The sequence below is a fragment of the Schistocerca americana genome, chromosome 8, assembly GCF_021461395.2.
Source record: "Schistocerca americana isolate TAMUIC-IGC-003095 chromosome 8, iqSchAmer2.1, whole genome shotgun sequence".
Lineage (NCBI taxonomy): Eukaryota > Metazoa > Arthropoda > Insecta > Orthoptera > Acrididae > Schistocerca > Schistocerca americana.
Window position 1 is genome coordinate 407,188,412 of NC_060126.1, and position 25,049 is coordinate 407,213,460.

The following is a 25,049-nucleotide window of genomic DNA, read 5'->3' on the forward strand; positions in this document are numbered from 1 at the left end:
ATGAATAAATGATTCCGAATAGCTTACTGATTTTGATTTTACATAAGACCAAAACCTCTGAGGGTTTTTGTTCAGATTGGTTAACAACATTTTACTTTCAAAGTCACTCAACGCTTCTCTTATTGCTCTCCTTACGCTCATTTTCGCTTCATTCAGCTTTTGTTTATCACCTAGGTTTTAAGCTCTCTTTGTTGGTGGAGTACTTTCCTAACACGGCTATTAAGCCGGGGTGGATCTTTCCCAATCGTTAAGACCTTGCACATATTGAACGACACTTATGAATTTTTCCATTTATGCTCCACATCTTCGTCCACATCACTGAATATTTGATGCTGACCACTCAGATACTATGCAATTTTTATACTGTCACTCTTGCTGCGCAAAAATATCTTCCTATTGTTCGTAAAATTCCTAGTAAAAACCGTAGTCATAGTTGCTATCAGAACTTTATGATCACTAACACATTAAGTTAACTGATTCGGTAAGCTCAGGTCTGTTTGTTGCTAAGAGGTCTAGGATGTTACTCTCATGAGTTGGTTCCCTATATATCTGTCTAATGTAATTTTCGGATAAGACATTCAGAATACGAATCCCTGTCTTTGGTACCAGTTTTGATAACATGACTCCCCCAATCTATACTTGGCAAGTTAGAGTCACAGTCCCCCCTCCCCACACACACACACACACACACACACACACACACACACACACACACACACACACTACAGCAGCATGATCAGGAAAATAACAAACGGTGTTCTGTAAGTTCTCTCTGAAGCACTCTGCCACTACAGCTCCTGAACCAGGCGGTCTATAAAAGCATCCAGTTACCATTTTTGACCAACCTTTGGTGCGTACCTTCGCCCAGATTAATTCACAGCTGGGGTACGTAACAACTTCACTAGATATTGTCGAGTTCTTTATTGTAATACATACGCTACCACAATTGGCAACTAACCTACCCTTACGACAAATATTCCAATCTGAACTTAAGATTTCGTTGCTGTTCACTTCAGGTTTCAACTGGCATTCTGTTCCCAATACTGTCCTGGTATTATAATCTTAACAAGAGAAACTAATTCTGGGACCTTTCCTTGGAAGTTTCTGCAGTTTACTAATATAGTAGTAAACATTTTCTGTATCCGATGTGCGAGGACGAGCATTGTCTGAAAACATTGTGGCTGATGTAACTTCGATTTTGGCAGTAATTCGTATCTGATCCCAAAGGGGTGTTCTGTAACCTAAAAACCCCCACATGTATGCCACATCCACTCCGCTACACTAGTGACCTCTTCCTACGTATAGTAAACACGCCCGAACTTTAAGGGAAAGCTACAATTTTCCGCCCGACAGAGGAGGTCGAGAACATTGCTTCCAGTACCAGCCCGGAGTCGTCAGAGCCTCTGGTTTACACCTTCCACTCTATTCCAAACCAGAGGATCGTGTCTACCCTGGGTACGATGCTACAAATAGACAGCTTAGCCTACACCACGCATGCAAAAAGTACCAGAGCTCCAAGCGCTAATAGAAAGCACTGATGCTCAAATCGTTATAGGCACTAAAGCTCAGCCGAAATTTTTACGACATGATAAGTTAAACACGGTTGGCAGTGGCATGTTTGTTGCTGTTAGAAGTAGTTTATCTTGTCGCGAAATTGAAGTAGAAACTTCCTGTGATTTATTATGGGCGGAGATCATTGTTGGCAACCGGAATAAAATAATAACTGGATTCTTTTACCAACCTCCCAATTCAGATGATACCGTTGCTGAAAGGTTCAAAGCAAACATGGGTTTGATTTCAAATACGTACTCGATTCATACGATTATAGTTGCTGGTGGCTAATTTAACCTCGATATGTTGGCGAAAATACATATTTATTAACGGGAGTACGCATAAAACATCACCCAAAATTGTGTTAAACCCATTCTCCGAAAATTATTTCGAGCAGTTAAATCATGAGTCCACGCGAATAGTAAACGGTTGTGAAAACACGCCTGACCTCTTAGCAACAAATAATCCTGAGTTAGTAACGAGCATCAAAAGCGATTCAGGGATTAGTGAACAAAGGGTTGTCGTAGCGAGATTGAATATTATAATCCCCAAATCCTCCAAAAATAAGCGAAAAATGTACCGATTCAAAAAAGCAGATAAAAATTCACTTGATGCCTTCCTGAGAGACAATCTACACTCATTCCAAATTAATAAGTGTTGACCAGATGTGGCTTGAATTCAAATAAATAGTATCAGCAGCAGTTGCGAGATTTATACCAAATAAATTAACAAAAACGGAGCTGATCCTCCTTGGTAACACAGAACGGGTCAGAAAACTATTGCAGAAACAACGAAACAAAGACACCAAATTTAAACAGACGCAAAATCCCCAAGATTGGCGGTCTTCTACAGAAGCTCGAAATTTAGCGCGGACTTCAATGCGAGATGCTTATAAAGGTTTCCACAACGAAGATCTGGAAGAAAATTCAAAGAGATTCTGGTCGTATGTGAAGTATGTTACTGGCAAGAAACAATCAATGCCTTTTCTGCGCGATAGCCATGGAGATACTATCGATGTTTGGTTTGTGGTTGGAGATAAGACAGCGCTGCCAAAGCAGAGTCACTAAACACAGCCTTCCGAAATGCCTTCACAAGAGAAGACGAAGTAAATATTCCAGAACTCGAGACAAGAACAGCTGCCACCATGATCAACGTAGAAGTAAATATCCTCGGAGTAGTGAAGCAACTCAAATCACTTAATAAAAGCAAGTCTTCTGGTCCAGACTGTATACCAATTAGGTTCTTTTCAGTGTATGTTGATCCATTAGCTCCACACTTAACAATCATATGTTGATGCATTGACTTTATAGTTAACAATCATGTACAACCGTTCGCTCGACGAAAGATCCGTACCCAAAGACTGGAAAAGTTGCACAGGTCACACCAGTATTCAAGAAAGGTAATAGGAGTGATCCACTTAATTACAGGCCCATATCGTTAACGTCGATATGCAGCAGGATTTTTGAACATATATTAGAGAACATGGTTATAAATACAAAATCAAATAAGGGTAATGCAGGAGTAGTTTAGTAAGCACAGGTGCAAAATACTAACGCGAATTCTTTACAGACGAATGGAAAAACTGGTAGAAGCCGACCTCGGGGAAGATCAGTTTGGATTCCGTAGAAATGTTGGAACACGTGAGGCAATACTGACCCTACGACTTATCTTGGAAGATAGGTTAAGGAAAGGCAAACCTACATTTCTAGCATTTGTAGATTTAGAGAAAACTTTTGACAACGTTGACTGGAATGCACTATTTCAAATCCTGAAGGTGGCAGGGGTAAAATACAGGGAGCAAAAGGCTATTTACAATTTGTACAGTAACCAGATGGCAGTTATAAGAGTCGAGGGGCATGAAAGGGAAGCAGTGGTTGAAAAGGGAGTGAGACAGAGTTGTAGCCCATCCCAGATGTTATTCAATCTGTGTATTGAGCAAACAGTAAAGGAAACAAAAGAAAAAATTCGGAGTAGGAATTAAAATCCATAGAGAAGATATAAAAACTTTGGGCTTCACCGATGACATTGTAATTCTGTCAGAGACAGCAAAGAACCTCGAAGAGCAGTTGAACGAAATGGACAGTGCACTGAAAGGAGGATATAAGATGAACAACAACAAAAGCAAAACGAGGATAATGGAATATAGTCGAATTAAGTCGGGTGATGCTGAGGGAATTAGATTAGGAAATCAGACACTTAAAGTAGATGAGTTTCGCTATTTGGGGAGCAAAACAACTGATGATGGTCGAAGTACAAAGGATGTAAAATGTAGACTGGCAGTGGCAAGGAAAGCGTTTATGAAGAAAAGAAATTTGTTAATTCCGAGTATAGATTTAAGTGTCAGGAAGTCGTTTCTGAAAGTATTTGTATGGAGTGTGGCCATGTAAGGAAGTGAAACATGGACGATAAATAGTTTGGACAAGAAGATAATAGAAGCTTTCGAAATGTGGTGCTACAGAATAATGCTGAAGGTTAGATGGGTAGATCACATAACTAATGAGGAGGTATTGGATAGAATTGGGCAGAAGAGAAATTTGTGGCACAACTTGTCTAGAAGAAGGGATCGGTTGGTAGGACATGTTCTGAGGCATCAAGGGATCACCAATTTAGTATTGGAGGGCATCGTGGAGGGTAAAAATCGCAGAGGGAGACCAAGAGATGAATACTCTAAGCAGATTCAGAAGGATATAGGTTGCAGTAGGTACTGGGAGATGAAGAAGCTTGCTCAGGATAGAGTAGCATGGAGAGCTGCACCAAACCAGAATCCGGACTGAAGACCACAACAACTACAACATTTGTTCGAACATTATGAACTACCTCGAACAAAACTGTCTATAGACACAGAGCCAACATGGGTTTAGAAAACATCGTTCTTGTGAAACACAACTAGCTCTTTATTCGCATGAAGTGTTGAGTGCTATTGACAAGGGATTTCAGATCGATTCCGTATTTCATGATTTCCGGAAGGCTTTTGACAATGTACCACACAACCGGCTTGTAGTGAAATTTCGTGCTTACGGAATATCGTTTCAATTACGTGATTGGATTTGTGATTCCCTGTCAGGGAGGTCACAGTTAGTAGTAATTGACGGGAAGCCATCGAGTAAAACAGAAGTGACTTCTGGCGTTCCCAAAGGTGGTGTTATAGGCCCTTTGCTGTTCCTTATCCACTTAAACGATTTGGGAGACAATCTGAGCAGCTTTCTTAAGTCGTTTGCAGGTGACGCTGTCGTTTATCGACTAATAAAGTCATCTGAAGATCAAAACAAATTGCAAAACGATTTAAAAAGATATCTGAATTGTTCGAAAACTGACAGTTGACCCTAAATAACGAAAAGTGTGAGGCCATCCACATGAGTGCTAAGAGGAATTCGTTAAACGTCGGTTACACGATAAATCAGTCAAATCTAAAGACCGTTAATTCAACTAAATACCTAGGAATTACAATTACGAACAGGTTAAATTGGAAGGAACCCACAGAAAATGTTTTGGGGAAGGCTAACCAAACACTGCGTTTTATTGGCAGGACACTTAGAAAATATAACAGATCTACTAAGGAGACTGCCTACACTACGCTTGTCCGTCCTCTTTTAGAACACTGCTGCGCGGTGTTGGATTCTTACCAAGCAGGACTGACGGAGTACATCGAAAAAGTTCAAAGAAGGGCAGCACGTTTTGTATTATCGCGAAATAGGGGAGAGAGAGTGACTGAAACGATACGGGATTTGGGCTGGACATCATTAAAGGAAAGGCGTTTTTCGTCGCGACGGAATCTTCTCACGAAATACCAATCACCAACGTTCTCCTCCGAATGCGAAAATACTTTGTTGACACCGACCTACAAAGGGAGAAACGATCACCACGATAAAATAAGGGAAATCAGAGCTCGTACGGAAATATATAGGTGTTTGCTCTTTCCGCGCGCTATACGAGATTGGAATACTAGAGAATTGTGAAGGTTGTTCCATGAACCCTCTGCTAGGCATTTAAATGTGATTTGTAGAGTATCCACGTAGATGGAGATGTAGACCAAATCAGCCATCCACCGAAAGAAGCCAAGGATTGCCTCAGAATCCAAGCGGCAGGCATCATTCGTGCCGACATGTGGCACTATTTGCAGCCGGTTGCACAAACTACGCTCGACAGCCGTCGCACGGCCACCACCATGTCACGGACGAGACCCTCCAGTGAACAAATCGAGTGCACACTGGCTTTCTTTCCCACCCTGTAACTATTTTCCCATGGGGCTCCATTACCTGCCTAATGTTGGAGCTCCCGATAACTAGTAAAACCGCCTTCAGCTCTTGTCCAGAACGAACAGGAGAATCGGTCACTGGCCCAACAGGAGAGGCAGTCCGGACTGACTCAGAGGTATTATCAACACTGGATAGCACCAAGTATGTCCTGCTAAGCCGTAAGGAGACAGCTGTGCGACTGTTCTCTCTTTCATCTTCCACACAGTAATACGCAAACTCAATACTGTCTCTCACTCAGTTTCGATTGAGGACGGACCAGTCAGGTGCTGTGTATCGATAGACGCAGTGAACAGGAGGTCATCAGGGGAATCCAACGGCAACAGAGCGTCGGAGGTCTCGTCACAAGCACCCCGATGTCGCCACAGCTTTGAACATTAGCCAGAAGCCTGTAGATCATAGCCAACACAGCTTCCAGCTGTTTACAGACAGCAGCCAATTCTCCTTGTGTCCGCTCACAAGCACAGTCCCTAGCCATATCGTACTTTGCACAAAGAAGCAGGAGAGTTAGAAAGTACTAGGAGTCCCGAAAGGAAAGAAAAATTACTCGAATGTGAGGCTACTAAAGTTGGAATTGTCACGAAATAATACACGAGGGTTATTTAGAAAGTAAGGAACGGTCGGTTGCGAAGTGGAAAATACAGTGAAAATCTGGTGAAGCTTTGCACAGATACGTCAGGCACTGTGTCTAGCACGCCCGAGGATCGCACCATGTCGCTCTTCTCAGTTCTGACCTGACAGTGAGAACGTAAAGATGACTAGCGATTAGCGTCTCCCGCCAAGTATGAGGATCTGGCGAAAGATTTCGTCTGAAGCTATGCCATCTACATAATATAACTGTTTCTCTGCCTCGTGATGCCTGGGTGTTGTGTGATGTCCTTAGGTTAGTTAGGTTTAAGTAGTTCTAAGTTCTAGGGGACCGATGCCCATAGCTGTTAAGTCCCACAGTGCTCAGAGCCATTTGAACCATTTTAATATAACTGTCATGCGGTTCGTTCTACACAATTCTCGGCCACACTCTGCAGGGGCAATGAAGATGCTCCTGCAGCCTTTTCGATGGGAAGTGTTTGATCACGCACAACGCTGCCCGTAATTGGCTACCCTAAGGTCCATCTCTGCTCAGATGAACCGCTGGCTATGAAGACAATATCTTGACACAGACAACGAGCTGCAGTCCACAGCAGAAAATTGTCTAAAAACACTGGCGGCTGTTTTCTATAACGAGAGAATTGTAAAGTTGGTACAACGCTACGATAGATGTCTAAGTCTGAGTGGTGACTGAGTAGAGAAGTAGCTGGAAGGTGTAGCTAACCGTTGCAAATAAAACAGTTTTGATTTTCACTCGCGCCCTACCGTTTCTTACTTTCCGAGTACCCTCGAATAACGTGGAGAATAAACAAACACCAAAAAATGCTCTGCAGCGTTGTTACTATAGCCTGACACAGCAAGATCCACAAGATCTTGAAACGGGCATAATATTAGTTACTTTTTACTAGAAACTCTGCTTACTCAAAAGCTACTGCAGAAAATAAGTATTTCAACTCGAATGCAATAAACTAAATTATAGGGATGTTGTGTGCTAACACGAGATTTAAACGTAAAGACGTGACGTGGGGCTTCTGATGAAACAAAAGTAGACAAGGTAACTAGCTAAACACTAGTCTACACCGTCTGCAGTAGCAGAAGTACGTGAAAAAAAAAACACAAACTAAACTAAATTACTCTGGATCAGGCAACTGCTGCTCCTTCTGGTGCTGCTGCCACCGCTATAGAAACGTCCACTCGACTCGGCCTCTGCCGCTGGGCTCTCCGTTTTTTTTTCTCTTCTCTGGAGAATCTTATTCCCCAAGCTATGCAGAGTACAAAACTAACACCTTATCCTCTCTCTGAGCTCAACATCTCACTCATAACAGAGGGATGTTGACTCAAATTTACAGGCTAGCAAACTGAAAGCTGCGGCACACAAAATGGAAACCAGACATCCTCGCTATGGTCCTGACACCATCACATAGTGTGTGTAGTGCTGCATCGTGAAACAATTTGTGTATAGTGTGTGCAGCGGCTGCGTGTGAGAAATGAGTGAAGAGTGTAGCACTAGCCTATTACGTTACTCAATACATTATTTGCGAAGCATTTTTGTACACTAGGTGTACTCTGAGGTGAGAGATCATGGGATACCTCCTAATATCGTGTTAGACATCCTTTTGTCTGGCGTAGTGCAGCAGCTCGACGTGGCATGAACTCCACAAGTACACTCCTGGAAATGGAAAAAAGAACACATTGACACCGGTGTGTCAGACCCACCATACTTGCTCCGGACACTGCGAGAGGGCTGTACAAGCAATGATCACACGCACGGCACAGCGGACACACCAGGAACCGCGGTGTTGGCCGTCGAATGGCGCTAGCTGCGCAGCATTTGTGCACCGCCGCCGTCAGTGTCAGCCAGTTTGCCGTGGCATACGGAGCTCCATCGCAGTCTTTAACACTGGTAGCATGCCGCGACAGCGTGGACGTGAACCGTATGTGCAGTTGACGGACTTTGAGCGAGGGCGTATAGTGGGCATGCGGGAGGCCGGGTGGACGTACCGCCGAATTGCTCAACACGTGGGGCGTGAAGTCTCCACAGTACATCGATGTTGTCGCCAGTGGTCGGCGGAAGGTGCACGTGCCCGTCGACCTGGGACCGGACCGCAGCGACGCACGGATGCACGCCAAGACCGTAGGATCCTACGCAGTGCCGTAGGGGACCGCACCGCCACTTCCCAGCAAATTAGGGACACTGTTGCTCCTGGGGAATCGGCGAGGACCATTCGCAACCGTCTCCATGAAGCTGGGCTACGGTCCCGCACACCGTTAGGCCGTCTTCCGCTCACGCCCCAACATCGTGCAGCCCACCTCCAGTGGTGTCGCGACAGGCGTGAATGGAGGGACGAATGGAGACGTGTCGTCTTCAGCGATGAGAGTCGCTTCTGCCTTGGTGCCAATGATGGTCGTATGCGTGTTTGGCGCCGTACAGGTGAGCGCCACAATCAGGACTGCATACGACCGAGGCACACAGGGCCAACACCCGGCATCATGGTGTGGGGAGCGATCTCCTACACTGGCCGTACACCACTGGTGATCGTCGAGGGTACACTGAATAGTGCACGGTACATCCAAACCGTCATCGAACCCATCGTTCTACCATTCCTAGACCGGCAAGGGAACTTGCTGTTCCAACAGGACAATGCACGTCCGCATGTATCCCGTGCCACCCAACGTGCTCTAGAAGGTGTAAGTCAACTACCCTGGCCAGCAAGATCTCCGGATCTGTCCCCCATTGAGCATGTTTGGGACTGGATGAAGCGTCGTCTCACGCGGTCTGCACGTCCAGCACGAACGCTGGTCCAACTGAGGCGCCAGGTGGAAATGGCATGGCAAGCCGTTCCACAGGACTACATCCAGCATCTCTACGATCGTCTCCATGTGAGAATAGCAGCCTGCATTGCTGCGAAAGGTGGATATACACTGTACTAGTGCCGACATTGTGCATGCTCTGTTGCCTGTGTCTATGTGCCTGTGGTTCTGTCAGTGTGATCATGTGATGTATCTGACCCCATGAATGTGTCAATAAAGTTTCCCCTTCCTGGGACAATTAATTCACGGTGTTCTTATTTCAATTTCCAGGAGTGTAGTTGGAAGTGCCCTGCAGAAATATTGAGCCAAGCTGCCTCTGTAGCTGTCTATAATTGCGAAAGTGTTGTCGGTGCAGGATTTTTGTACGAACTGACTTCTCGATTATATACCATAAATGTCCCATGACACTCATGTCGGGTGATTTGGATGGCCAAATCATTCGCTCGAAATGTCCAGAATTATCTTCAAACCAATCGCGATCAACTGTGTCCCAGTGACATGCCGCATTATCATCTTTAAAAATTCCATCTTTGACTGGCTACAGATGGTCTTCAAGTAGCCGAACATTACCATTTCCAATCAATGATCGGTTCAGTTGGATCAAAGGTCCCAATCGTCTCCATATAAAGAAAGACCACACCATTATAGGTCCACCACCAGCTTGCTCACACTGCCTTGTTGACAGCCTGGGCTCGTGGCTTCGTGAGATCTGCACCTCACTTTAACCCTACGGTCAACTCTTAACAACTGAAATTGGGACTCATCTGACCAGACCACAGTTTTTCCGTCGTCCAGGGTCCAGGCCATGTCGTGATGTTAGAAAGGCACTCGCGTCTGTCATCTGCTGCCATAGCACGTAACGCCAGATTTCGGATATGTTCGTCGTTCGTCTCACATTGATTTCTGCAGTTATTTCACTCAGTGTTGCTTGTCTGTTAGCACCGACAACTCTGCGCAAACGCCGTTCCTCTCAATCGTCCGTGGTGAGAAGTAATTCCTGGAAATTGGTATTCTCGGTCCACTCTTGACAATGTGAATCTCGGAATACTGAATTCCGTAACCATTTCCGAAGTGGAACGTCCCATGCGTCTCGCTCCAGCTACCGTTCCGCGTTCAAATTCTGTTAATTCCCGTCGTATCGCCTTAATGACCTCGCAACCCTTTCCACATGAATCACCTGAGAACAGATAGCTCCGCCAGCGCAAGGCCCTTCTCTACCTTGTGTGCGCGATACTACCGTCATCTGTATATGTGTATATCGATATCCCATGACTTTTGTCACAGAGTAAACCGAATGAGGTAGCGCCGTTTCAAACAAGCTGGTCTCGTATTCGGGAGGATGGAGACTCCAGTTTTCACCCAGACATCCTGATTTAGGTTTTCTGTGGTTTCTCTAGATTACTTCTTCCAATTCTGGGATGGTTCTTACTATAAGACCATGGCCTACTCCCTCTCCCATCATTGTCAAACTAGACCATTAAGTACGTAAATACCTGTACTTATCAATTATGTTATTTTTGTTGTTCTTAAATTGTAATAATATGACATGTCCAATGTTCTTGTAAAAGTGATCTAGAGTCAATAAAACTACTACTATTACGAGCATCAGACACACCACTCACCAATTTAGACAAAAATACACAGCACTCAGCGCACAGATGGGCAAAACGAGAATGTGCTGATTTGTGTGATAACTGACTCGGCCTTTCCGCAAACCTATAAGCGGCGTTACTGTTTCGTAGTCTCTTCTAACACCTATCGACCTCTGGTACGTGCTACTTATCAGCGCTCGTCTCTCTGTGAAATTATTGCACTCACGCCTATGGCGACAGGCGGTGCCTTGACTTCTCATCAAGTTTGCGTGACTCCGTTCTCCAGTGATACGGCCTTGGTGGGGAGCACGCCATCTGTGGGTGGCTTCCAGCGTCTCTCAAGACCACGGCCGGCCATGGCGTGTCAAACTTCACGCGTGCAGGATGTGCTGGCCACTTGAGGGCCAAGGTCCAGCCTGTTTCGCTTTTACTCGGTTTTTCTCAAAAGTTCCAGGAACAGAGTGAGGTCACTGAATATCGCGGTGCGGCGTTTTTCGGTAGGAACTCTCTCCAGCTTGGCAGAATCGGGGCATCAGCGCTGTGTAGCCTTCGCTATTTGTTCGTGGTTTGAAGGAGTTTCGCAGGTCCCATAGCTGTTTGCACAAAAGAAGGCGGTCTAGAGATCTGTCATCACAAACTTCTAAAAAAGATTTAAATGACAGAAGAGAGACCTGAGAATTCTCAACACACATTATGTAGTCGCATAATCAACTGGTAGTGCAAATTTGTTATGAAACGACATTATAATACCATACAGAAAGAATTTAAAATGTGGTTGACAATGAAATAGCAATAAAATGCAACTATCGACATAAGGGTTCATTATTTTGTACATCACGAAACACTTCATGTTAAATGTGCAGTCATGCAGCAGATAAAATGATTGATGGTACGAATAGTAAAATTTCTGAAGTCGTGGGCATCACTCTGTTGCCAGTTGCAACAGTTTTCGACGAAACTGATCGAAGAGTAGAGAATCTTAATACATTACTGCAGAGTACGTTGGTTAAATCAAGGGACTTACCTGTAATGAATTTTCGATCTAAAATTCGATAAATTGAATTTATGAAGGAAAAAGGGGTGCAGGAAGTTAGAACATCTGGAATGGATTGCAGACGTTGTATTTTAAGTGGAGTGGACTGTACACTGCTCACAGCAAGACACTACAATTAGGGAAACAACTTCTTTCTCATCTAATGGGAATGCATTGAGAAAGAAAATCGCACTGTAGAAGCAACACATTTGGCAAACAGTCTAGTTCTACATCTACATCTAGGTAGATATTCCGTACGTCGTCAGTCACCTTAGGTTCATGGCGCAGGCTTCCCTGTACCATTACTTGTCATTTACTTTCCTGTTCCACTCGCAAATAGAGCGAAGGAGAAACGAGTGTCTGTATGCCCCCATATGAGTCCTAATTTCTCGTATCTTATCTCCGCGGTTCTTACGCGGAATGTATGTTGGCGCCAGTAGAATCGTAAGGCAGTCAGCTTCAAATACCGGTTCTCTAAATTTTCTCAACCGTATTTCTCGAAAAGAACGTCACCTTCGCTTCAGAGATTCCCATTTGAATTCCCCTAAAATCTCCGTAACACTTACGTGTCGTTCGGAACTATCGGTTACAAATCTAGCAGCCTGCCTCTGAACTGCATGGATGTCTTCCTTCAATCCGACCTGGTACGGATCCCAAACACTCTAGCAGAACTCAAGTACAGGTCGCACCAGTGGCCTATATGCGGTCTCCTTTCCAGGTGAACCATTCTCTCCTAAAATTCTCCCAATAAACCGAAATCGACCATTCGCCTTCCCTACCACAGTTCGTACACTCTCATTGCATGTCATATAGCTTTGCATTGTTGTGCCGAGACATTTAAACGGCTCGTCTGTGTCAACCGGGACACTAGTAATACTGTATCTGAACATTACAGGTTTGATCTTCCTACTCATCAGCAACAACTTACATTTTTCCACATTTAGGGCTAGCTGCCATTAATCACACTTCCCTGGGGCACTCCTGACGATAGCCTTATCTCTGATGAACACTCGCGTCGAGGAAAACATACTGGATTCTACTATTTAAGAAGTCTTCCAGCGACTCAGATATCTATGAACATATTCCATATGTTCGCACCTTCGTTAACAGCCTGCAGTGGGGCAACGCGTCAAATGCTCTCCGGAAATATAGAAGTATGGAATTTGCCCGTCGCCCTTCATCCATAGTTCTCAGTATATCATGTGGGAAAATGGCAAACTGAGTGTAGCACGAGCAATGCTTTCTAAAACCATGCTGATTCTTAGACATAAGCCTCTCAGTCTCAAGAAAGTTTTTTTTGTATTCGAGCTGAGAATATGTTCAAGGATTCTGCAGCAAATAGAAGTTAGGGATAATGGTCAGCAATTTTGTGGGCCTGTTGTTTTACCTTTCTTATATACTGGAGCCACCTACGCTTTTTTCCAGTCGCTTGGGACGTTGCGCTGGGCGAGAGGTTCACGATAAAGGTAAGGAGCCAATGCCGTAGAGTGCTCTTTATAAAATCTAACTGGGATTCGATCGGGACCTGATGATTTATTTGCTTCCATAAGCTCACTGGCGTTAAAGAAAATGTGAGGTCTGAAGAATTCATTCTAGCCTTGAAATAATTACAAATATGGTTCCCTAAATGTTTTAAGGGCACTGCGAATCTTATATGCGTTTTCGAGACCTTTCGCGCTTCTGTGCATGTGCAGATGTAACTGAATCACCTGCAAGGTAATTTCCGTTTTAAAGACAAATCCCTTTAGCGTTAAGGCTGTTCAGGACGTCTACATTCTTTTCCTAAGATAGAGTTTTCACTTATCCACATCGAGGTTGCGAAAGTTCTACAATATTTCGACCACCACATGTGTGTAAAAGAGTTTTTTTTATTTGAAACTAAATAAGCCACGATTACATGGCAACCTAAGTGCTAAAATCTGTGAAATTGTCTGCGTCTGTCCATATGTCTATAGTGTGTACCAGATAAAAATTAAGTTTTAAGTACCCCAAAAATAAATTATACTGAAAATTTCTTTTGTTTTTGACCTGTGTTGTTAAGATATGTGAAACATAAAATCAAGTTGTAAGCAATGCGACTGCTTTGCCAGTTAAATGCGGCACGTTCGTTGTTTCCACCTCCTCATACACAGCCAGCATGGCGTGGCGGTGGGGTAAGTGTGCCGGCCAAGCTGAGCACCAAGGCGCTTGTGCCCAGCCACGGTTCCCGAGCCGAATTTTTGGCCAGCCTTGCTCTAGATGCATCGTGTTGTCCACATGCCTAAGACTGAGATGGGCACTAGAAAAGACCATCTAGTTAGCCATCAGTTCCCACCCAACCATCATAATGGCATAAACTGATACAATAGAGGTTACACGATATGAGAAGCAAACACACTTCAGTAAACACAGATTCAGAAACGAATCGTTTGCGAGTAATTATTTATTTGTTATTATTTGCTGCAATTAACTTCATTGGTTATAAACGTCGTCCCAGTTCATTTCTGCTTACAGCTACGCCAATGTGCGAAACTTAAGGATGAAAGGTGATCCACTACATGTTTACTTCTCTAAGACACCACTGGAACGCAAACATAGTTGGGAAAGAATGCACGTATCCATCTCATCTTTCAGCTTGACACTGTATTCTGCACATTAAAACTTCTTCATGACGTTAAGCTCGCCTTGTTTAGTGAAACATTACAAAAAACTGAAAAATATCTTTATTTGCTCACACGCCCTACTGCCCCTATTACAGCGGACTGAACAAAAAACTGATCGTCTTTGCAGTACGGATGCAGACTAAACCGCAATTGACAATTATCATAAGGCTGGTTCATCCTTTTCAACCCAAGGAGTTTTCAATTAAATTCCAACAAGACAGGATAATATAATTAGGATAACGTCAAATGAGCTGTAGTTATTTTGCAGACAATTAGTGACTTCTGAAATCGTTGTCCACAATTTCGTGTCACGGCCATGGCAAGCACCACCCACAATGTGTGGAGCGCGGAATTCCAAAAATTCAAAACCAGGTTATTTGTACTGTCATGGAACTCAAAACATTCCTCTTTAGAAGCTCAATGAATACTAACGTTTACGCAAGCCCAATACGATGAAGTAAGATTTTTGCAATAAGGAGGATTCCGATATCAAATGATTCGTGAAAAACCAAAAGGAAACTTGGAAAGAAGAGTTTTCTTAACTCTAGTTGGAGTATTTCCGGAAAGTATGAAGCACTATTGTAAGCACTATGAAACTAGACATCAAACAGCCTACTCTACGAAACAGTATCTTACAGGTTTATTGCTGACTGTATTGAGAGTCTATGGCTTTGTTCTTGTTTCATTACTTCTGCAAATTTAAAGACATCAGAATCCCGCAAATTGGTCTTAGCTTCCCGGAAAACTATTTACACCATGGAACCATACATTAGACAGCAAGGCCACATTACTTCGAACCTTTCATCGTGCTGCATTTCACGACATGAAACAGAATCCTGCCGGCCGAAGTGGCCGTGCGGTTAAAGGCGCTGCAGTCTGGAACCGCAAGACCGCTACGGTCGCAGGTTCGAATCCTGCCTCGGGCATGGATGTATGTGATGTCCTTAGGTTAGTTAGGTTTAACTAGTTCTAAGTTCTAGGGGACTAATGACCTCAGCAGTTGAGTCCCATAGTGCTCAGAACCATTTGAACCATTTGAACAGAATCCTGCCATTTTCAGCAGAGATGACCCATCGGTGCTGCAAAAGTACGAGTGTGAAACATGCAATGAAGATTACCGAGGTTTGACAGAATATCTGTTCAAAATTTATTTGATACATGCCCTCAGTAAAACGTTATATGGTACAGTTATTATTCACTCTCGAAATCTTGAGAGTATCTCACCTCCAGCCAAGAATATGTAATAAGTTTCACCAACGGAACCACGTGTTTCAGTGGTTCAATTTAACGTCGGGATTTAAAACCTTTTAGTACCTGTGGGCAGCGCCTGCCGTAGTGGCCGAGCGGTTCTAGGCGCTTCAGTCCGGAACTGCGCGACTGCTACTGTCGCAGGTTCGAATCCTGCCTCGGGCATGGATGTGTGTGATGTCCTTAGGTTAGTTAGGTTTAAGTAGTTCTAAGTTCTAGGGGACTGATGACCTCAGATGTTAAGTCCCATAGTGCTCAGAGCCATTTTTGAACCTGTGGGCCGCGTTATGAAAACATGAACATCTTGTGAGCTGCACATTCACTGAAAGAGTTAGAAGTGTTACACATTGAATTCCAAACTCAAACGCCAGTATTTCCATTCCTGTGGGATATTTTGGTTAAAATATGATCCATATACTTCTAGATGAATTTTCCACCAACCAACATTGGCGCATGACTTGGGATACCTTCTGTCACTACTAGTCAATCCCTTTCCTGTTCCACTCGCAAAAGGAACGACGGAAAAACGACTGTCTATACGCCCTGATTCTCTTATCTATCCTCGTGGTACTTATGCAAAATGTACGTTGATGGCAATACAATCGTTCTGCAGTCAGTCATAAACCGGTTCTCTAAATTTTCTCAGTAGTGTTTCATGAAAAGAATTGTCTTCCCCCCAGGGAGTCACATTGGCGTATGCAGATCATTTGTATAATTCTCGCGTGTTGACGGAACCAACAGGTAATAAATCTAGTAGCAGATGTCTAGAGTGAGTTATTTAGTTCTTTTATCGAAATGATGTGGAACGAGTCAGTTTACGAGATGTGTGTATAAGATTAGTGTTAACTCCGATGAACACATTTGAAATAAGATGAGTTGTGCGGCAGAAATGATTTTAGGTTTGATTTAACACTTCCTTTGCTCTCTGTCATATAGTCTATATTATTGGGCAAATAATCAAAATGTTTGTTTCTGTGTATTGAACTCCTTTCGGATCCACGGGCATCTCTAATAATCGGTAGTAATGGTCATTTTTTCCTCCAATATTGTAGGTATGTACATCACTATTCCTTCAAATTGTGATGTACAATTTGTGAATAATTTCGTTAGCGAATATATGTACTGCGACGGTTCAGTTACAATACCTGAAACGTTGAAGTGCTATCTACATGACAAATGTTCGTGAACACGAAAAATTATTCTGACTGCTCTCTTTCGTGCAATCAATAGTTTCTTATTCCAAGACATTATTGAGTGGGAATGTGAAAAACATATCAGAAGGTTAATTACTCGTTTCCAAGAGTAGCAACTATACGAAGAGCAAAAGTAGCCGAATTTAACTTTTTGAGGAGTTCACTAATATACTTCTTGCAGTTCAAATTTTCTTCAATGTGTACACCCAAAAATTTAGGGCTTATACCATATTTACTAACTCCCGTTGGTGTCATGCAGCAGTCGTTGGTATGACTCCATTTGTGTACAGAACAGAATAGAGTGTGTTTTTCGAAATTAATGCAGAGTCCATTTTCAGAGAACCACTTCATATTTCTTGCAAAAACATTATTAACATTCCCTTATGTGGCTTTTACTCTAACAGCATCTGTTATAACACTAGCATCGCCTGTGAAGAGTACCAATTCTACTTGTTGAATATTAAGTGGAAGATCATACAGACATATAAGGAATAGGAGTGGGTTCAAAATTGAACCCTGTGGGGCTCTTTTTGCGATTTCCTCCCGGTCACTAACATTTCTGAGTGTATGAATATTGTCTGAATTATTCATCACAACTTTTTTTGTACTGTTTGTTAAGTACAATTTAAACTAACTGTGTGTAAAGCCTTCAGTTCTATAATACTTTAGTTCTTTTGGGAGTGTAATATGATCTGCACAATCAAACGCCGTGGAAGGATCACAAAAAATACCAATGGGCGATATTTTATTATTTAAGACTAATAATATTTGATGAGAGAGTGTACAAATAGCAGTCTCAGTCGAACAACCCTTCTGGAATCCAAACTGTGAAATGCTAAGTGAATTGTTTTACAAAACTTTAAGCAACTAGAAGTAGTACCCAAAACATTCGCTGTAATTGAAGCAGTTAAAAAATTCTAAGGAATTACATCTCTTCTCGGGCTGCTGGAATTTCAGAGAGAATTCTGAAAATTTGTTCCAACTTCATAAGTAATGTCACCAGTGATATATGTAGTGCATCACTGGCGCAGAGAATTTTTTCAGATAGGTTAAATATGCAATTATTAAGCCATAAATAAGGAAGCTGACAAGACAATTATCATACTATTTCCTTACTGATATTTTCTTCCAAAATATTGCAAAAAGTAATGTACTCAAGAGCATATATACACTTAAATGGAAATAGTTTACTTAGCATGTCACAGTTCTAATTCTGGAAAGGTTGCTCGACTGAGAATGCTGTTTATACATTCACTCATCAAATAGTTCAGGCCTTAAATAGTAATATATCGCCATCTGGTATCTCTAAAGCGTTTGGTTATGTAGATCAGGATACTCTCTTAGAAAGACTCAAGTTTTATGTAGTTGATGGCTTTATGGACAGCTAGTTTACATCATATTTGACAAACAGAATGCAAAAGGTTGTGCTGAATAATTCAGACAATGTCAGAAAGGTAGAAGATTTGAGTGATTGGGATAAATCACAAAGGAAGGCACGTGGGGTTCGATTTTGTGTCCGCTCCTATTCTTAACATTAAACTAGCAAAATTGTACTTTCTGTAGACGATATTGATATTACAATAAATCCCATTAAAGAGTAAGCAGCAGAGGAGGTGGTAAATGATGTTTTCCAAATAAATAGTTGGTGGTTCTCTGAAAGTGGACTCTCCTTAAACTTTGAAAAAATACACAACATTCCTTTCTTTACAACAAATACAATCATACCAAAAACTGATGTAGCACTTGAGCAGGAGTCAGTAAGTAGGGTAGAGTGCTGCAAAGTTTTGGGTGTATATATTAATGAGAACTTGAACTGGAAGATGCAAACTACTGAATAACTAAAACAATTAAGTTCAGCTACTTTTGTTCTTCATATAATTGCTAATTTTGGAAACAAATGAATCAATCTGATAATATATTTTGCATATTTCCACTGATAATGTCGTGCAGAATAATTTTCTGGGGTAATTCATCACTTAGAAAGAAAGTATTGAGTGCACAAAAGCGAGCAGTATGGACGTCATATTCGTACCTTTTCAAGGAACTAGGTATTTTAAGTGCGCCATCATAATACATATATTCGCTAATGAAATTGGTCATAAATAAACCATCGCAATTTGAAGAGAACGGAGATCTACATATCTACATCACCAGAGGGAAAAATGACGTTTGTTACCCATTGTTACAGCTGTCAGAGGCTCAGAGAGGAGTTCAATATGCAACAACGAAAGGTTTTTGATCATCTGTCCAGTAAAATAGACTGGACGACAGGTAGCGAAGCGAGTTTTAAATCTAATTTGAAATAATTTCTCCTGAACAATTCCACTCAGAAATTTGTCCATGAAAACGGATAGCCAGTTGAAAAAAATTCGTAGTTACATGAGTACGACTAAAAATAGTAATGTGCCTATTAATGTCAACACTAATCACGCGTAGATATCCTGTAAATTAACTTGCTCCACATCATTTTGTTAAAAGAATCGTTCAGATGGTCTATGGAGGATGTAGCTAACTAACCAAGTATGGGACTAGCCTTGAATATATCACTTTTTGTAATATTTTGGAGAAGGACCAACCAGAAGCAGTACACAGTATTTACGGATATCCGGTTTCTGAAGTCACAAGTAAACGCAGTGCCTGTCTGGCTGACCTTGTGTCCTGGGTTAGCGCCTGGCTTGGTCCTCCGGAGCGGCTGTTGCGACACTCACCCGACCGTGACTGCAGTGCAGAAGCCTCCTCGCGCGCCACTTGCTACCAGCCGCCCCACCACGTTCCGGGATCGCCACGCGCTTGCCATGCATTTGCCAAACCATCTATCGCTACGACAAGCTAATGTGCCTTGACACTCTTACCCTTTATCACGTAATACGGCGACCTTCTTCAACCCGTTGTACACTGACCCGGATGAATAATTCAAAAACGAAGACTATAAACTTCTCTGTCTCCTCGTCTGAAGCTGCGAGTCTTTCGTTGGCTTAATTTCATCCTCCTATTCCTTCTGCCTTATGGTTAGTTGATTACATAGTCCGTGGATCACTCTGCACGATAGATCGTAATAATGTGGAACGAGTCACTTCACATTCACGTCGCAAATTAATTTGTACATGTTGCTACATTCTGAACACATCTAAGTTTTTTCTTTCTTTTTAAATTATCAAAGGAAAAAAACTATACAGATTACAGTTAGTAATTCCTACACACCCCCTTTTACACATTTCAGTAACAGAAATTCTTCTACGGAACAGAAGGAGCTGTCAAGGAGAAACTTTCTCAATTCGTCTGTCAGACATTTTATATCACTGGGTAAGCGATCGAAGTTTGTTATTGCATTATTGTGTACCTATTTTCTGCTAAAGTCAACCTTAATATGGAGTAATAAAGTATTATAATTATGTACATCATTATTCCTTTTGAACAGTAGTGGTTCATTTACAACAAACTTCACAAGGGAATAAATGTGCTGCGAAGCAGTAGTCAAACTTCCTTACTCCTAAAACAGGTATCTACAAGATGATCATGGGTGAGCACCACATGTTATACTTACATGGCGTTTTTAAGCAATGAAGGCTTTCTTTCTTATAGATAAGTTACCCCAGAACATTATTCCATGTGAGATTACTGGATGAAAATATGCAAACTTATCACCTTACTGATTTGTCTCTCTCCAAGATTTGCATTTACTCTAAGCTCAAATGTGGCTCAACTAAGTTGTTTTAAGAGTTCCAAAATGTGTTTTTCCAGTTTAAATTATCATCAATATCAACACCAAAGAATTTTGAAGTTTTCACCCTATTAATTTTTTCCTCGCCATGGGTTACACTTATCATTGGTATAGTACCCCAGATGTTCGGAACTGAATTGTTGTGTGTTTTTAAATTTGAGGACGAGACCATTCGCAGAAAATCAGTCGATGATATTTTTAGGAACTTTGTTTACCATTTCTTATGTTTCTGTGTGTGTACTTGGACTAATTACAATGCTTGTGTCATCTGCCAAAATAACTAATTCTGCTTGTTGTGTATTAGATGGAAGATCGTTTACACATACGAAGAACAATATTGGACCTAAGACTGAGCCTTCGGGAACCCCACATGTGATTTCTCCCTAGTTAGGATTATGTCCCCAGTCTATATTGATTGAAATACTAAGTACAACTTTCTGCTTTCTTTTGGTTAGATATGATATTATCCATTGGCTGGCTGTGCCGTCAATACCATAAAATTGCAATTTATCTAGGAAAATAGTGTGATTCACACAATCAAATACTTAGACAGGTCGCGGAAAAGACCAATCGGTGCAGTTTTATTGTGTAATGCTTGTAAAATCTGGTGAGTGAACCCGTAAATGGCTTTCTCAGTAGGACAACCCTTCTGAAACCCAAACTGTGATTTTGTGATGATATTGTTGATCCTCAGGCAAGGAAAAACTGGTAGAAGCCGACCTCAGGGAAGATCAGTTTGGTTTCCGTAGAAATATTGGAACACGTGAGGCAATACTGACTCTACGACTTATCTTAGAAGAAAGATTAAGGAAAGGCAAGCCTACACTTATAGCATTTGTAGACTTAGAGAAAACTTTTGACAATGTTGACTGGAATACTCTCTTTCAAATTCTAAAGGTGGCAGGGGTAAAATACAGGGAGCGAAAGGCTATTTACAATTTGTACAGAAACCAGATGACAGTTATAAGAGTCGAGGGGCATGAAAGGGGAGCAGTGGTTGGGAAGGCAGTGAGACAGGGTTGTAGCCTCTCCCCGATGTTATTCAATTTGTATATTGAGCAAGCAGTAAAGGAAACAAAAGAAAAATTCGGAGTAGGTATTAAAATCCATGGAGAAGAAATAAAAACTTTGAAGTTCGCCGATGACATTGTAATTCTGTCAGAGACAGAAAAGGACTTGGAAGAGCAGTTGAACGCAATGGACAGTGTCTTGAAAGGGGATATAAGATGAACATCAACAAAAGCAAAACGAGGATAATGGAATGTAGTCGAATTAAGTCGGGTGATGCTGAGGGAATTAGATTAGAAGATGAGACACTTAAAGAGAGAAATTTGCTAACATTGGGTATTCATTTAAGTGTGTAGCCATGTATGGACGTGAAACATGGACGATAAATAGTTTGGAGAAGAAGAGAATAGAAGCTTTCGAAATGTGGTGCTACAGAAGAATGCTGAAAATTAGATGAGTAGATCACATAACTAATGAGGAGGTACTGAATAGGATTGGGGAGAAGAGGAGTTTGTGGCACAACTTGACTAGAAGAAGGGATCGGTTGGTAGGACATGTTCTGAGGCATCAAGGGATCACAAATTTAGCATTGGAGGGCAGCGTGGAGGGTAAAAATCGTAGAGGGAGACCAAGAGATGAATACACTAAGCAGATCAGAAGGATGTAGGTTGCAGTAAGTACTGGGAGATGAAGAAGCTTACGCAGGATAGAGTAGCATGGAGAGCTGCATCAAACCAGTCTCAGGACTGAAGACAACAACAACAAATGTAAATCTACTATTTCGTATGTGTTTCAATATGTTTGTGAGTGTGTGTTGGCTTGGAGAAATGGCTAGAGCGCTCTAGCCAATCACAGCGCTCGTTAATGGGGAGACTGTATGGTTCAAATGGCTTTGAGCACTATGGGACTTAACTACTGTGGTCATCAGTCCCCTAGAACTTAGAACTACTTAAACCTAACTAACCTAAGGACATCACACACATCCATGCCCGAGGCAGGATTCGAACCTGCGACCGTAGCGGTCACGCGGTTCCAGACTGTAGGGCCTATAACCGCACGGCTACTCCGGCCGGCGGGGAGACTGTATGGAAGTGGGGGAGGAGCATGGAGTATGGCACAGGACAGAGAGAGTGCTGGACGGGAAGCAGCGATGTACAGTCGCAGGAAAGACAGGGAGAGTGGGGCAGTTTGTATGTGGTAGCAAGAGATAGAAACATTTCGTAGTGCCGACGTGTGCCCTTGTAATAGACGTAGTATGCGTTTACATGTGAATATCTCGCGAGCTATAGTGTTGTTCATAACTAATTACGTGATGTAGAAATCTATTGTTTCCCTGTTATTCAACTTAGAACGACTTAAACCTGACTAAGGACACCACACGCATCCATGCCCAAGGCATGATTCGAACCTGCGACCGTAGCGTAAACGGCATTCTTAAAGGTACTTCTGTTATAGTACTCAACATTTAAAGTCGTTAAAAATAGTACCTGCAGATTTTATTTAATTTCAATTTTTCATTTATAACTTTCTATGTTTCATTCAAAATTCGCAATTGCCAAGTGATAGGAACCTTCAACCATTCGACACATGTGTATATTCATATTGTATACTGTAGACTCAGCAGTATTTGGCTTGTAATGCGGCAACTACGTATCCCAGACCCAGAGAATGAAACCAGCCAAAACCTTTAGTATTTCAACTCTGAGTCAGAGGGTACGTAGTTGAGGGCCATTTAATTTTTTTTGAAAGCGAATGGCATAAATTGTAACATTACATGTCATTTAAGAGCGAAAATTAACAATTAACAGTCTATCCTGCATTAAAATTTACCAGAAGCTATAAAAACACTACCAAAAATGTGAAGGATAACCGTTCACATACAAGTCGCACTCGAAATCAAGTCAAAACGGCTGCCGCACCTTCCCTTTCAAACAGAGACACGGTTGCATGACACTACAACAGACTGCAACGTTCTCCGGTTTCGAAAAGAGCACAAGCTGATGTACTTCATTATCCTGTTCTGTCACACGTTCCCCTATCAATTGGAAAATACGTTTTTTACTACATTCACCTCTAAGTATAATGGTACAAGTTACATTACAGCTATTGTACATACCACAGTAAGTGTTCGAATATCCCATAGTCACCTTCAATGCATTTGTGTACTCTTGAGAGAACATATTGTGTTCCTTGTCTGAACGTCTCTGCACCTCTCAGATGAGGGCAGCAGCGTCCATGATGCAGCCAAGTAGTTCATATAGCGTGTTAGCGCGTTCATCTTGTAACGGGACATCCTCCTCTAGCATTTCTTTTCCTCAACAGTGGTTGTCGATACCAGTAGTATTTTTCAAATTTTGGACAGGTCAGTATTATCTCAGCTGCTTTTCTGAAAAATTTCGTATAATTTTATGCACAATATATTATATTTCAAGCCAAAATCTATGAGAAGGAATTACTTTATTTTGGATGTTACAATCGATAAGTACTAGCACTGAATTTACAGTTAAAGTTTTTTTAGAAACCTTTGCAGTTACCAATTATTTGACACACTTTAAATTTCTATTATTAATTACGCAATCTAGTACTATTTGCTATGTTTATTTCTGGATTCCAAGTTCGTTTGCGTGACAAACAAGAGGAAGTACATAACGAAGTTGCAATATTACGTTGTTAAAAGCACAGTGTCAGAAGTTATATCGAGTAACAAAAGAACAATAGTACACCACAGAACAGAAGGAGAAACGTAGTGAACAGTGTTAAAAAGGTCTGAACTCAAAACTGTGCCTAGATATCGGTAATAAAGTAGTAGTGCGACCTCCAGACAGATGAGAGGAAACGCGGATCACAGCAAACCATCCCACTGATGATGCCTCAGAACAAGAAAAAGGCAAAACTCGTCTTGGAAAAATAAATTAAGTGGCAGCAGGAAAAGGCGGTTTTATTTACAAATAAAGTATTTCTGGATCCATTTATGAAATACTAATCGAAACTAACAGAAATTAATCTGTCAAGAAAACTCGTAAACCTTTTCGAATATTGTTATTTCCGCTGACTGAGATAGTAGTAGCATGCCTCTGATGTGACAGCACGTATTTTTGTATTTTGGGCGAACAATGTAACTTAGGCTTTGTTAATGTGAAAATTCAAAATACTGTATGATATACTAAAATGTCACAAAAGATATTAAGGTAACAACAAAAATTCTGCAACCACAATCTTCAAATTTATTTAGATCGGTTCAAAAACGAGGACATAAAATGTGAGAATTTCTGCTTCAAGAATCAGAACCCTAGACAAGAATAACTGGAGCCAAATGTACACGAAAAGCTAAGTAAACTAGAAAGTTTTAATGTAATCTTCGCCCCTCTCAATTTTTTCATAAAACACTTTGCTTATTGTGGCAGTAGCG

General features: G+C 41.8%; 1 protein-coding gene across 1 annotated transcript in view; it reads right to left on the reverse strand.

Moving 5' to 3' along the window:
• Positions 1-19,638, reverse strand: part of LOC124545268 (UDP-glycosyltransferase UGT5-like) — a 126,168-nt gene extending 106,530 nt beyond the window's left edge. Inside the window, exon 1 of the mRNA XM_047124149.1 lies at positions 19,562-19,638. The gene's annotated coding sequence lies outside the window, so the exon portion shown is untranslated. The remainder of the gene's footprint in view (positions 1-19,561) is intronic.
• Between the last annotated feature and the right edge of the window lie 5,411 nt (positions 19,639-25,049).